Below are 14,119 nucleotides of genomic sequence, written 5' to 3'. Positions count from 1 at the left end.
AGACAGTATCGATGGAAAAAGAGTTAAAAGTCGACATTTCAGGTCAAAACCCTTAATCAAGACTCAATCACGAAAGGAGGTCCTCAACCTATGCCAGGACTGCTGTAGGTTGCTTCTCCACAGAATGGGATGGAGGTGTGGCGATTAGCTCTCGTCTTTGTTTATCAGTTTCGTTCTTCTAAATGAAGGGCTTTTCTGGGAAATATTGACACAGAACTCAATAACGTGCAGCAGATGCAGGAAGCAGGCTGCTGTACAGGTGTGGGAGAACAGCCACTCTCTGTGCACACAGTCATCAATCAAGATTGAAGAGGCCGGAAGCAAATACCATAGCAAAGATTAAAAAGCAGGCGCTGAGGTGTTTGAACAGGCACAGCAGAAGTGGATACGGAAAATACACGCAGAGCAAATTAGTTAAGTTTGTATTTTAAAGTAAAATTTTAGTGAATGTTTGCCACTTAATTGTGTCTATGTAAGTAATCAAACTGAGTTAAACTACTGCAGAATCCTGTAACATGTTCAGTTGTTTCTGGTTTCTATTTTCTTTTTATGCATTTATCATCTTGAATTTGTTGGTCTTTAATTATGTATTTTTGATCATTTTTTGTGCTAGCCACCTGCTCCTGAATTGCCACGAGGAACCCTTCTGTTTCTGGGAAGAGGACTTCACCTCAGAGCCAGGCGATCGACGCTTGCCTGTTGACATCCAGTCTGCTCAGGTTAAATTTTACCTCCATAGTCATAATTTCTTCATTTTTCTGGGTTGTGCTTTCATTTAAGTTTGAGAGAGTTCTTATCAGAATTCTCATCAGAATTGCATATGATCGTGTGCACTGCTGAATCAAGTTTTCATTGGTGAAAATATATCCTTTGAAGTTTTATCTGAGTGTTGTTTAAATTTTTTATGTCTGTTATTCCTCTTCCTCCTCCTGTTCTTGGTATTGGTCCTTCCTCCTTGGAGCCATTCATCTGTAGAAAGCACTTCTTGCAACGGGGACTCTCCTTCCCAATGCATTCTGTAGCATCTTCCCTTATGTCCCGCTCCGCAGCTCCCACCAAAAGACCCCAAACTATTGTCCTTCACAAAACTCCCCCCTCCGCTCTCACTAGAACTTTCTCCATACCCACCACCCTGATTGGCTGACACAACATTCTTAAGCTGAACAGAAGGGCTGCTTATCTTTAGTCAAAACCAAAACATTCTACCATCAGGGCACATTACTTTTGCAAAAAAACTACCAAAGTGAAATATCTGCAGCATAGCAGTAGAGATCAAAACCAGGGTATTATATTGTTATGTACCCCTGGGGTTGCTTTTTGCTGTGGACTGTCACTTTGAAACGTCGGGAAAAGGCAACTGACTTTTGGACACTGTTTGAGTGGTTACGGAGAGATAGAGAGGCAAAGAACTGCCTTGAGATGGTGTTTATATAAACTCTAAAGCTTGTTTTGAATATACAAGGACACTGGCAGCTTCCAAGTTCTTACAGAGAGAGAAGAGAGGAAATGCTTGATAGACAGTTGGTGTTCAGCACAGTGAGATAAATAGAAGGTCAGATGATAGACCTACAGACACATGGTTTTGGTCACTGAATGACCTTTGTTGTACCCACAGAAAAGGTGGGTTTTGGAGGATCGATCAGTAGCTCTTGCAGTGTGAAAAAGGTGTGACCGGTGGGGAATTATTCGTGTCCAACCCTCGCCTGGGTTGATAGTTCCACCACAGAAGAATGGTCCCCTTTGTTGTGGTCACAGTCGGTGACTTCTGAAGGATTTCGGAGGACAACGGGAAGATCAACGGCGTCAGCTCACCTGAAGACTCAAATCTCTCCCTCTTTCTCTCTCCAGCACTACTCAACTCAATACCACGAACTGAACTGAACTTTACTCATCATCCTAAGACTATCCATTTACCCCTAGACGTGAAGAAGCTTGGTTTTCATATATTTCCACACGCATATATATATAATCATTGCTAACCTGTTTAATATATATGCATTTATATTACTACATCATAGTCATAGTCATAGTTGATCCCGGGGGAAATTGGTTTTCATTACAGTTGCACCATAAATAATAAATAGTAATAAAACCATAAATAGTTAAATAGTAACATGTAAATTATGCCAGTAAATTATGAAATAAGTCCAGGACCAGCCTATTGGCTCAGGGTGTCTGACCCTCCAAGGGAGGAGTTGTAAAGTTTGACGGCCACAGGCAGGAATGACTTCCCATGATGCTCTGTGTTGCATCACGGTGGATATTAATAAATAATAAATAAATATATTGCGTAGTTACTAATAAATAATATTAGTTAATAGTAATACTGGACTCCAAAGTGCTTTCTATTTCTGCTGATTCTTAAACCGGTCACGGGGTACGTGACAATATTGCCTTTGTTATATTTTCACTGTTGAGCTCTGTTTGGCAGATGTTTTTAAGCCTCAGAGCAAATTCTGCCAAAAGTTTTTCCTTTATCACGCTACGATCTATTTTCTTTGCTTGTTGATATTCCAAATACTTATTTGTTTTCTATTCATCCATCGGTTGTATTGTACCCTGCTGCTCCTTTTTTATGTTGTACTATCTCTATTGTCCCTTTCTTTATGTTTAATGTTTTGCAATTATCTAGTCTGAAGTTCATGTTTATATCTTTCAAGGATAGTTCTATTATTTGAATTAATTGCTTTAGCTTTACCGATGAAGGAGCGTATAATTTCAAAGTGTCCATGTATAGAAGGTGTAAATTGTTTGGTTGTTTCTGATTTAATACCCTATTTTCATCTGATTCAGTAAATTAGAGAGATGGTTTAAAGCTAGTCAAAACCATAGTGGGCTCAGAGAGTCACCCTGAAAAATCCCTTTGCTTATTTTGATAATGGTGGTTATTCATTTTTGGTTGATAGATAGGGTGAGTATAGTACACCAATGGTTCATCATATGTTGTATCATCACATGTACAGGGTGCAGTTTATACTTATGTAACGTTCAGTTATATTGGCTTGTATATGTCTAGGGGAAATCCCACCCAGCACCTGTCTCAGCACTCCCCACAGTGTCAGTCGCCACCCGAATCAAACATCAATCATCAGCCAGCACACCCAGTAAATTTTAACAAATACACTTTATAGATATTACTAAATCTATGACATTAATATAAATTTGATACAGAAAGGGAAGTAATAAAAAAATAAGGCGCCAACACTTATCAAAGTCCAAGTTCCTCGCACGCTACCGTTGGAGCTCAATCGATTCCTGACGACCACCCGGATCCTATCGACTCACGGCTCGGGACCACCCGAAGTGATCGACCGGAGCCTCTCCGCACGTCCACCGTCCTCACCGACTCTCCTCCGACTCTCCGTCTCTCCGCCATCCTCCCTGTCTCTCCTCCGACCTCCTCGTCTCTCCTCCGACCCCCGTCTCTCCACCGTCCTCCCCGTCTCCCTGCCGACTCCCCGTCTCTCCCCTGACTCCCCGTCTCTCCTCCGTCCTCCCCGTCTCTCCACCGTCCTCCCCGTCTCTCCACCGTCCTCCCCGTCTCTCCTCCAACTCCCCGTCTCTCCCCCGACTCCCCGTCTCTCCTCCGTCCTCCCCGTCTCTCCACCAACTCCCCGTCTCTCCTCCATCTCCCCGTCTGTCCACCGTCCTCCCCGTCTCTCCTCCAACTCCCCGTCTCTCCTCCATCTCCCCGTCTGTCCACCATCCTCCCCGTCTCTCCTCCAACTCCCCGTCTCTCCTCCGACTCCCCGTCTCTCCACCGACTCCCCGTCTCTCCTCCGTCTCCCCGTCTCTCCTCCGTCTCCCGTCTCTCCACCGTCCTCCCCGTCTCTCCTCCGACTCCCCGTCTCTCCTCCGTCCTCCCCGTCTCTCCTCTGACTCCCCGTCTCTCCTCTGTCTACTCGTCTCTTCACCGACTCCCCGTCTCTCCACCGACTCCCCGTCTCTCCTCCGACTCCCCGTCTCTCCACCGAATCGCCGACTCTCTTCCGTCCTCCCCGTCTCTCCTCCGACTCCCCGTCTCTCCTCCGTCCTCCCCGTCTCTCCTCCGACTCCCCGTCTCTCCACCGAATCCCCGTCTCTCCACCGTCCTCCCCGTCTCTCCACCCTCCTCCCCGTCTCTCCTCCGACTCCCCGTCTCTCCACCCTCCTCCCCGTCTCTCCTCCGACTCCCCGTCTCTCCTCCGTCCTCCCCGTCTCTCCTCCGACTCCCCATCTCTCCACCGAATCCCCGTCTCTCCACCGTCCTCCTTGTCTCTCCTCTGACTCCCCGTCTCTCCTCCAACTCCCCGTCTCTCCTCCGACTCCTCGTCTCTCCCCCGTCTCCCCGTCAAAACCCCCGCACGTCCACCATCCTCTCCGTCTCTCCTCCAACTCCTCGTTTCTCCTCCAACTCCCCGTCTCTCCTCCGACTCGCCATCTCTCCACCGTCCTCCCCGTCTCTCCTCTGACTCCCCGTCTCTCCTCTGTCTACTCGTCTCTTCACCGACTCCCCGTCTCTCCTCCGACTCCCCGTCTCTCCTCCGTCCTCCCCGTCTCTCCTCCGACTCCCCGTCTCTCCACCGAATCGCCGACTCTCTTCCGTCCTCCCCGTCTCTCCACCCTCCTCCCCGTCTCTCCTCCGACTCCCCGTCTCTCCACCCTCCTCCCCGTCTCTCCTCCGACTCCCCGTCTCTCCTCCGTCCTCCCCGTCTCTCCTCCGACTCCCCATCTCTCCACCGAATCCCCGTCTCTCCACCGTCCTCCTTGTCTCTCCTCTGACTCCCCGTCTCTCCTCCAACTCCCCGTCTCTCCTCCGACTCCTCGTCTCTCCCCCGTCTCCCCGTCAAAACCCCCGCACGTCCACCATCCTCTCCGTCTCTCCTCCAACTCCTCGTTTCTCCTCCAACTCCCCGTCTCTCCTCCGACTCGCCATCTCTCCACCGTCCTCCCCGTCTCTCCTCTGACTCGCCATCTCTCCACCGTCCTCCCCGTCTCTCCTCTGACTCCCTGTCTCTCCTCCGTCCTCCTCGTCTCTCCTCCGACTCCCCGTCTCTCCTCCGACTGCGCCCCAAAAACCCCATCCACCGTCCTCCCCGTCTCTCCTCCGACTCCCCCCAAAAACCCCGTCCACCGTCCTCCTCGTCTCTCCGTCCTCCCTGTCTCTCCTCCGACTCCCCGTCTCTCCACCGTCCTCCCTGTCTCTCCTCCGACTCCCCGTCTCTTCTCCGACTCCCCGTCTCTCCTCCGACTCCCCATCTCTCCACCGTCCTCCCCGTCTCTTCTCCGACTCCCCCCCCAAAAACCCCGCCCACCGTCCTCCCCGTCTCTCCTCCAACTCCCCGTCTCTCCTCCGTCCTCCTCGTCTCTCCTCTGACTCCCCGTCTCTCCTCCGACTCCCCGTCTCTCCTCTGACTCCCCGTCTCTCCTCCGTCCTCCCCGTCTCTCCTCCGACTCCCCGTCTCTCCTCCGTCATCCTCGTCTCTCCGTCCTCCCTGTCTCTCCTCCGACTCCCCCCCAAAAACCCTGTCCACCGTCCTCCCTGTCTCTCCTCCAACTCCCCGTCTCTCCTCCGTCCTCCTCGTCTCTCCTCTGACTCCCCGTCTCTCCTCTGACTCCCCGTCTCTCCTCCGTCCTCCCCGTCTCTCCTCCGTCCTCCTCGTCTCTCCGTCCTCCCTGTCTCTCCTCCGACTCCCCGTCTCTCCTTCGACTCCTCATCTCTCCACCATCCTCCTCGTCTCTCCTCCGACTCCCCGTCTCTCCGCCGACTCGCCATCTCTCCACCGTCCTCCCCGACTCCCCGTCTCTCTTCCGACTCCCCCCCAAAAACCCCGTCCACCGTCCTCCCCGTCTCTCCTCCAACTCCCCGTCTCTCCTCCAACTCCCCGTCTCTCCTCCGTCCTCCTCGTCTCTCCTCTGACTCCCCGTCTCTCCTCCGACTCCCCGTCTCTCCTCTGACTCCCCCTCTCACCTCCGTCCTCCCCGTCTCTCCTCCGACTCCCCGTCTCTCCTCCGTCCTCCCCGTCTCTCCTCCGTCATCCTCGTCTCTCCGTCCTCCCTGTCTCTCCTCCGACTCCCCCCCAAAAACCCTGTCCACCGTCCTCCCCGTCTCTCCTCCAACTCCCCGTCTCTCCTCCAACTCCCCGTCTCTCCTCCGTCCTCCTCGTCTCTCCTCTGACTCCCCGTCTCTCCTCCGACTCCCCGTCTCTCCTCTGACTCCCCCTCTCACCTCCGTCCTCCCCGTCTCTCCTCCGACTCCCCGTCTCTCCTCCGTCCTCCCCGTCTCTCCTCCGTCATCCTCGTCTCTCCGTCCTCCCTGTCTCTCCTCCGACTCCCCCCCAAAAACCCTGTCCACCGTCCTCCCTGTCTCTCCTCCAACTCCCCGTCTCTCCTCCGTCCTCCTCGTCTCTCCTCTGACTCCCCGTCTCTCCTCTGACTCCCCGTCTCTCCTCCGTCCTCCCCGTCTCTCCTCCGTCCTCCTCGTCTCTCCGTCCTCCCTGTCTCTCCTCCGACTCCCCGTCTCTCCTTCGACTCCTCATCTCTCCACCATCCTCCTCGTCTCTCCTCCGACTCCCCGTCTCTCCTCCGACTCGCCATCTCTCCACCGTCCTCCCCGACTCCCCGTCTCTCTTCCGACTCCCCCCCAAAAACCCCGTCCACCGTCCTCCCCGTCTCTCCTCCAACTCCCCGTCTCTCCTCCGTCCTCCTCGTCTCTCCTCTGACTCCCCGTCTCTCCTCCGACTCCCCGTCTCTCCTCTGACTCCCCGTCTCACCTCCGTCCTCCCCGTCTCTCCTCCGACTCCCCGTCTCTCCTCCGTCCTCCCCGTCTCTTCTCCGACTCCCCCCCAAAAACCCCGTCTACCGTCCTCCCCGTCTCTCCTCCGACTCCCCCCCAAAAACCCCGTCTACCGTCCTCCCCGTCTCTCCACCATCCTCCTCGTCTCTCCTCCGACTCCTGGTCTCTCCTCCGACTCCTCGTCTCTCCCCCGACTCCCCGTCTCTCCTCTGACTCCCCGTCAAAAACCCCGTCCACAGTCATATCATCCAGCATTGTATCCGAAAACAGAACGATACATGACCACCCATTGGCTAATAGCACCCTGTTGTCTGTACTAACCCAAGCAAATGTCTAGTTAGAAACTTTCTCAGCATTTAACATCACAAAGAAGCATTCCCCAGTATAACATAACAAAAGAAGCCATTTTAAATTTAACAAAAAAGAAAGACCCCATACATTTATTAAGAACTTTTATTAACCGTGAGACAGAATCAAATGCTTTTTGGTGGTCAATATAACAACATGCAAGATTTCTGCTTTTCCACCGGGCTTGACTTAGAACTACAGAATCTATTATCAGTTGTACTTTACATCCTTTATGGCATCTGTTGTGCTCTTCTGTAAGTATATTGTGACTATCTCAGTGAATGACAATTAGTTGCAGGATGTGTGATGCTAGAATTTGAAAATTAACATTGCCAGTACTTTTCCAGAGGTGTGGTATTATTTATAACCACATTTAGCATATCCATTGTAACTTCAAGTAATTGCATTTCTTCAGTCCTTTTCCCTCCCTAATCCAGTTTGCTTCTTGGTTGTGCATTATGCTGATGACTAGATATTAGACCAAAAGTTCATTACCTCTATGTTTGTTAGTAATCCTGTGCCAGGGTTGGTGGCATTTTGGTGTGTCGAATTTAGTTTCAATTTTCTGTGTAAACCTTTCTCCGTGTTCCTGAACTGATAATTCTGTTTTCCTCATCTGGCGCATTTCATGCATCTATTTAGTCTGGCTTTGTATGCACCAAGTATTTGTTTTCATGTAGCTATCAGTTGATTGTATGTTTCCTTAGTCTTTATCATACCTTTTTTGCTCAGGTTATCCATTATATAATCTATTAGGGAGGTTATTTCTGCTCCTAAAGTTTCAATTTTGTTTCTTAATCTTTTCTGCCATTTCAGTGTTCTCATTTCATTACTCAGTTTTGGGTTTCTATTAATGAATGTCTCTATTTTGGAATCAATGCACTGTACTGCTGTTAATGTTCTGCAGTATGTTATTGTGTGTAGTTCTTCAAATGTTTCGAGTTTTCCTAAATATTGTGATAATATAATATTATTGAGAGTATTAATAATTTTTGCAAATGTTGATGTCTTGTTTTGTTTGGTAGGGTCTTTTTGTTGGGTCAGTGCTCATATATTTTCTTTGCATGTTGTTAAGTATTAAGATAATTTTGTCGCAAACAACAGGAATTCTGCAGATGCTGGAAATTCAAGCAACATACATCAAAGTTGCTGGTGAACGCTGCAGGCCAAGTAGCATCTATAGGAAGAGGCGCAGTCGACGTTTCAGGCCGAGACCCTTCGTCAGGACTGTTTTTGTCTGTAAGCTCAGTTTTGTCCTTAGCATTCGGTGGAGACTCTGCACCTGTGTTGTTGCTATTACTGGCAGGTTGTGGAGCAGTTGTCGAAGAGATTCTATTTTCTTCAGTTGGCATCTTCATTATTTTCTTGTATAGCATGGAGCGATATTGTGCTGTAACATTGATTCAGCAGGGCACCACCAGCAACCTGCTTACAGTCATGCCCAGCGTTACTTCCAGGGAGGCCCTAGCAATCCCTGGGCAGTGGCTGTATCACTCTGTTCCCTAGACAAGTCTCCATTTCTAAAGTGAAAGGGTATTTCTGTTTCTACCTACAGCCAGGTTTCTGGTTTCAACTGCCCCTAACATGGAGAACAGATGCTGATCAGAGCTCCGTCCTACCTGGGTACAGACGTGCCTGGGTCTGTTTCTGATTTGGTCCACCAGTGGTATTTTATTTCCCCCCTGCCCTGTATATCTGCAGAGCTTTCCCCAGACCGCCACCTGGGGACGTGCCCGATGGGGGACAGAAAACCCCTCACGGGTTGTTATTATTATTAATATTATCACACGTACATCGAAACATGCAGTGGCAGAACAACAGAAAACAAACCCCTTTTCTCCTTCCCATCCACCCACTGATCATATAGTTACTGAACAAATTGCTCTGCATTGACTTCAGACGTAGTCACAATCTAACACCACAAACGTGTTATATTCCTGTGGCATCTTCTGCAAAGCATTGATGTGTAAAAGTGGTTGAAAGCAGTATTGACCTGCAATCCTCTGTCTCACGAAGGCAACATTTATCATCAGAGATCCCCACCAACAGGGCCATGTCAGCTTCTTGCAGCTACCATCAGGCAGGAGGTACAGAAGCCTGAAGCCTCACACCACAGGTTCAGGGACAGAGACTGTCCTTCAACCATCTGGTTCTTGAACCAACCGTCACAATCCATATCACTATTGCTGTATAGCAACACTATCACCACTTTGCATTTTTGTGTAAATTAAATAGGTAAATGCTGTTACATATAGACTGAAAATGAGTAACGTACAAGGGATAATGAAAAAAATTGTTTTGAAAAGCTGAGCGAGCTGGGGCTTTTATTTTTGGAATGAAGGGGATTGAGGGGTGAATTGATAAAAGTGAATAAGATGCACAGAGAGAGCACTCTTTTTCTCAGGGTGGCAATTGCTAATACGAGGGGATTAATTTTAAGATGATTGGAGGGAAGTATGGGGGGGGGGTATCAGAGGTAGGTTTTTACACAGAGAGTGGTGGATGTGTGGAATGCCCTAGTCATTTCTACACTATTGTCTGTTCAGTACTGCAGTCCTGTACACTAAGTGGCAGCTAATCCCCACATTGTATTTGCCAAAAAAAATGAATGTGGATTCTGATATTTGAGAGCTAAATTTAAATTTAAATTCCTTTCCTCTCTCTCTCTCCTCCCCCCCCCCGCCCATTTTTCCTTCTGCGTTTTGTGTGTGATGCTCTGGATTTCCAGCCTCTGCAGCGTTTCTTGTGGTATTTATTGTTTCATTTTGTTCTACTGCAACGTATAACGATGTCTGTGGTAAACCATGTATATATGTTGTAACTGGGTTACCTGTCTGGACACACCCCTCTGCTGACTGCCCCTGTGGCTCCTCCCACAGAACCCTGTATAAAGGTGATTCACCTTGCCCCTCCCCCTCAGTCCGGGGGCAGACACTCACTGTGGAGGTCGTGGAGGTCGTATTGTACAGCGAATAAAAGCCTTTCAGTATTTTACCAAACCTCAGTCTTTTGGAGTTATTGAAGGTGCTTCAATGTCAAAGTAAATGTATTACCAAAGTACATCGATGTCTCCATATACAACCTTGAGAGACCAGAATGCAAGACCATACCTGATGGGATGACAAGCAATGTGCAATAGACAGCAATCTGTGGAAATTCAAAAGGGAAAAGAGTAAATATAATAATAATGATGATGAATGAATAAATAAGCTATGAATATCGAGCACATGAGATGAAGGGTTCTTGAAAGTGAACCACAGGTTGTATGTGCAGCAGTCTGCAATCGAACACATGACAGCTTCTCTTCTACTGAGTGAACATTGGAGGGATACTGTGTACCCCTTTGAATACAGCTGAAGGAGGGGAGAGGGTGACCTCGCAGAGGAAAGTTACAGCAGTCACGTCTTTGGCACTGAGTCTGTCTCTGTGGCTCAGCGGGGGATACGGGGAGAAAGAGCAACAGTAATGTGAGGGGATTCATTGGTTAGGAGAAGAGGCAGGAGGTTCTGTGGACACAAACAGGATTCCCTGAATTTATGTTGCCTCCTGAGGGCAGGGATCAGGGAAATCTGGGATCACGTCCATAGCATCTTAAGTGGGAGGGTGAGCAGCCAGATGTTGAGGTCCATGACGGTACCAACGACATTAGTAGGAAGAGTGAAGAGATCCTACAGAGTGACTTCCGGGAGTTTGGTGATGGGTAAAAGAACAGGACCTCCAGTGTTGGGATCTCAGATTGCTACCTGTAACACATGGTATTGAGGGCAGAAATATGATGATAATACATTTTAACACTTGGCTAAGGAGACCGAGCAGGAGGAAGGGTTTCAGGGTGTTGGATCATTGGGCTCTCTTTCAGAGAAGATGTGACCTGTATAGACAGTTATCCAATCACAAACAAGAGAAAATTTGCAGATGCTGGAAATCTAGAGCAACACACACAAAATGCTGGAAGAACTTAGCACGCCAGGCAGAATCTATGGAAGAGAGTAAATAGTCAACAGTTTAGGCTGAGACCCTTCGGTAGGACTGGAGAAAAAAAGATGAGGAGTAGATTTAAAAGGTGGGAGGGGGAGAGAGATACACAAGGTGATAGGTGAAACTGGCAGGGGGAGGATGAAGTAAAGAGCTGGGAAGTTGATTGGTGAAAGAGACACAGGACTGGAGAAGGGGAGGATAGAGGACCATAGAAGAAAAGGGAAGGAGCACCAGAGGGAGGCAATGGGCAGGCAAGAAGATAAGGTGAGAGAGGGAAAAGGGGATGGGGAATGGTGAGGGTCAGGGGTGCAGTGCTAATTTTTTAGGTGCCAGAGCTGACAAAATGCTTGCCATTTCCTATATCCTCTCTCTCTCTATATATGTGTGTGTGTGTGTGTGTGTGTGTGTGAGACACCCAATTTGTGTACCTGCTCATTTCATGTACTGGGCAACTTCCTTGCCCCATTCATGTAATGAGCAGGTACCCAAATTAGGTGTGACATATGTCACATACCCCATGACGGGTTAAAGAACCAGCAGAAATAGAAAACACTCTGGAGTCCGGTATTGCTATTACCTAATGGTATTTATTAGTAACTACGCAATACAGTAATATAAATGAAGATAAATCAAACAGGTTAGCAATGATTATATATAAGTAAGTGTGGAAATATATGAAAACCAAACTTCTTCAAGTCTAGGGGTAAATAGATAGTCTTACCATTATGAGTAAAGTTCAGTTCAGTTTGTGGTATTGAGTTGGGTAGTGATGCAGAGAGAGAGGGAGAGAGGGAATATCTGAATGGGAATGGGAAGCAGAGTTGAAGTGGGTGGCTACCGGGAGATCCTGTCTGTTTTGGCGGACAGAGCAGAGGTAACCACACACTTAACTCTGCTTCCCATTCCCATTCAGATATGTCCATACATGGCCTCCTCTACTGCCATGATGAGGCTAAACTCAGGTTGGAGGAGCAACACCTCATATACCGTCTAGGTAGTCTCCAGCCCCTTGGTATGAACATAGAATTCTCCAGCTTCCGGTAATTTCCTCCCCTCCCTTCCTCGCTCCCTATTTCACTCTGCCCCCTCCCCCAGCTGCCTATCATCTCCCTCATGGTTCCGCCTCCTTCTACTACCCATTGTTTTCCTGCCTATCACCTCCCTGCTTTCCCTCCCCCACCCCTTTGTCTTTCAAATTACTGGTTTTTCAACTGAACCTACCAGCCTTCTCCTTCCAACCCTCCCCCCACCTTCTTTATAGGGCCTCTGCCCTTTCCCTCTTCAGTCCTGACGAAGGGTTCCGGCCCGAAACGTCGACTCGTTTCCACGGATGCTGCCTGACCTGCTGAGTTCCTCCAGCGTGTTGTGAGTGTTGCTTTGATCCCAGCATCTGCAGATTATTTTGTGTATACTGTGCTGCAACTTGTTCATAAGACTCGAAAGAAACTGTAGATAATTAATGGAGACAATTCTGTTGTTGCTTGTTAAAGTAATTTCTCCAAACTTCCCCTTTTCAACTGCCTCTTGAACTTCTAGAGTTTTTTGTACCAGGTTGCTCTTTCAGTCCATGCAGTGATCTTATGCTCCGTTGAATCAGTTTGTCTGTATAAACAATCGTAGTAGTGCATTTCTGTAAACACTCTGACAGTAAACCAAGTTCATGTAACGTCTCATACGTTAGAGCTAAGTCCAACAGAAACTGTTCTGAAGAGTCTTTTCAACAGACCTTCATAGCTTCTTCTGTCACTCCCAGATCTTGTTTCATCCTTCATTGGTTTTTCAAAATGAAAACACAGTGCTTCATAATTTTGCCACACTGCTGAAACTGTTCAAAACGAGCTAGCTACCCATCTAGTGCCCAGAACACAGCCTATTTTGCAAATTTGTTGTTCTAGTTGAGAGGCACATTCAGACAGTTCCTTCTGATTTAGAGGTGATCTACTGTAAACAGAGTACAATTTGTCCATAAATGATTGAAAATGATTTATTCCATGAACTTCCCTCACCTAATCACCTATTGCAAGTTCTAATCTGTGATTAAGACAGTACCTAATTATCACATCAGGGTAATGCTCCTTGAGAATCATAGCAGCACCAGATTTGACACCAAGCATTACACTCACCCCATCAGTAGCAAATGCTACAAGGTTCTGTTTCAAGTAAGATTCATCAAACCCATGGTTATTGAGACAGTTCGATAGATGCTTAGCAATAGTTGCAGCTTTCTGATCAGGCAGTTCAATTAAATCTAAAAACTTAAAATGGGGATCCCCTTCCTTATCACTTCCACATTTCAAATAAACTATTAGGGCGATCTTAATGCTCAGGCTTGTTGGTTCATCAATGAGAACAGAAAATTAGATTAGATTATTAGATTATGAGGACACACAGTTCCCTTTTATTGTCATTTAGTAATGCATGCATTAAGAAACATAGAAACATAGAAAATAGGTGCAGGAGTAGGCCATTCGGCCCTTCGAGCCTGCACCGCCACTTATTATGATCATGGCTGATCATCCAACTCAGAACCCTGCACCAGCCTTCCCTCCATACCCCCTGATCCCTGTAGCCACAAGGGCCATTTCTAACTCCCTCTTAAATATAGCCAATGAACTGGCCTCATCTGTTCCCTGTGGCAGAGAATTCCACAGATTCACCACTCTCTGTGTGAAGAAGTTTTTCCTAATCTCAGTCCTTAAAGGCTTCCCCTTTATCCTCAAACTGTGACCCCTATTCCTCCAGCGTGATATCACAGAAACACAGGACAGAGCAAGACTGAAAAACTGACAAAAACCACATAATTATAACATAGATCCCCTCCAGTTCGCCTACCAGCCCCGACTAGGAGTTGAGGATGCCATCGTCTACCTGCTGAACTGTGTCTCCGTCCACCTGGACAAGCCAGCAAGCACTGTGAGGGTCATGTTTTTTGACTTCTCCAGTGCGTTCAACACCATCTGCCCTGCTCTGCTGGGGGAGAAGCTGACAGCGATGCAGGTGGATGCTTCCCTGGTGTCA

General features: G+C 48.1%; 1 protein-coding gene across 3 annotated transcripts in view; it reads left to right on the top strand.

Annotated features, from left to right (window-relative positions):
- The first annotated feature begins 360 nt into the window (after nucleotides 1-360).
- The window catches only part of LOC134349826 (uncharacterized), a 35,867-nt gene continuing 22,108 nt past the window's right edge, over nucleotides 361-14,119 (top strand). For 2 of the 3 annotated variants that reach the window (XM_063054749.1, XM_063054747.1), the window contains exons 1-2: nucleotides 361-472; nucleotides 614-719. The gene's annotated coding sequence lies outside the window, so the exon portion shown is untranslated. Of the gene's footprint in view, nucleotides 473-613; nucleotides 720-8,227; nucleotides 8,363-14,119 lie in introns of all 3 variants that reach the window. The other variant, XM_063054748.1, reaches the window with a different exon arrangement.

This window comes from Mobula hypostoma, chromosome 7 (assembly GCF_963921235.1).
Source record: "Mobula hypostoma chromosome 7, sMobHyp1.1, whole genome shotgun sequence".
Classification (NCBI taxonomy): domain Eukaryota; kingdom Metazoa; phylum Chordata; class Chondrichthyes; order Myliobatiformes; family Myliobatidae; genus Mobula; species Mobula hypostoma.
Note: the sequence above shows the minus strand (reverse complement) of the source record. Positions and strands in the feature narration are given on the sequence as shown.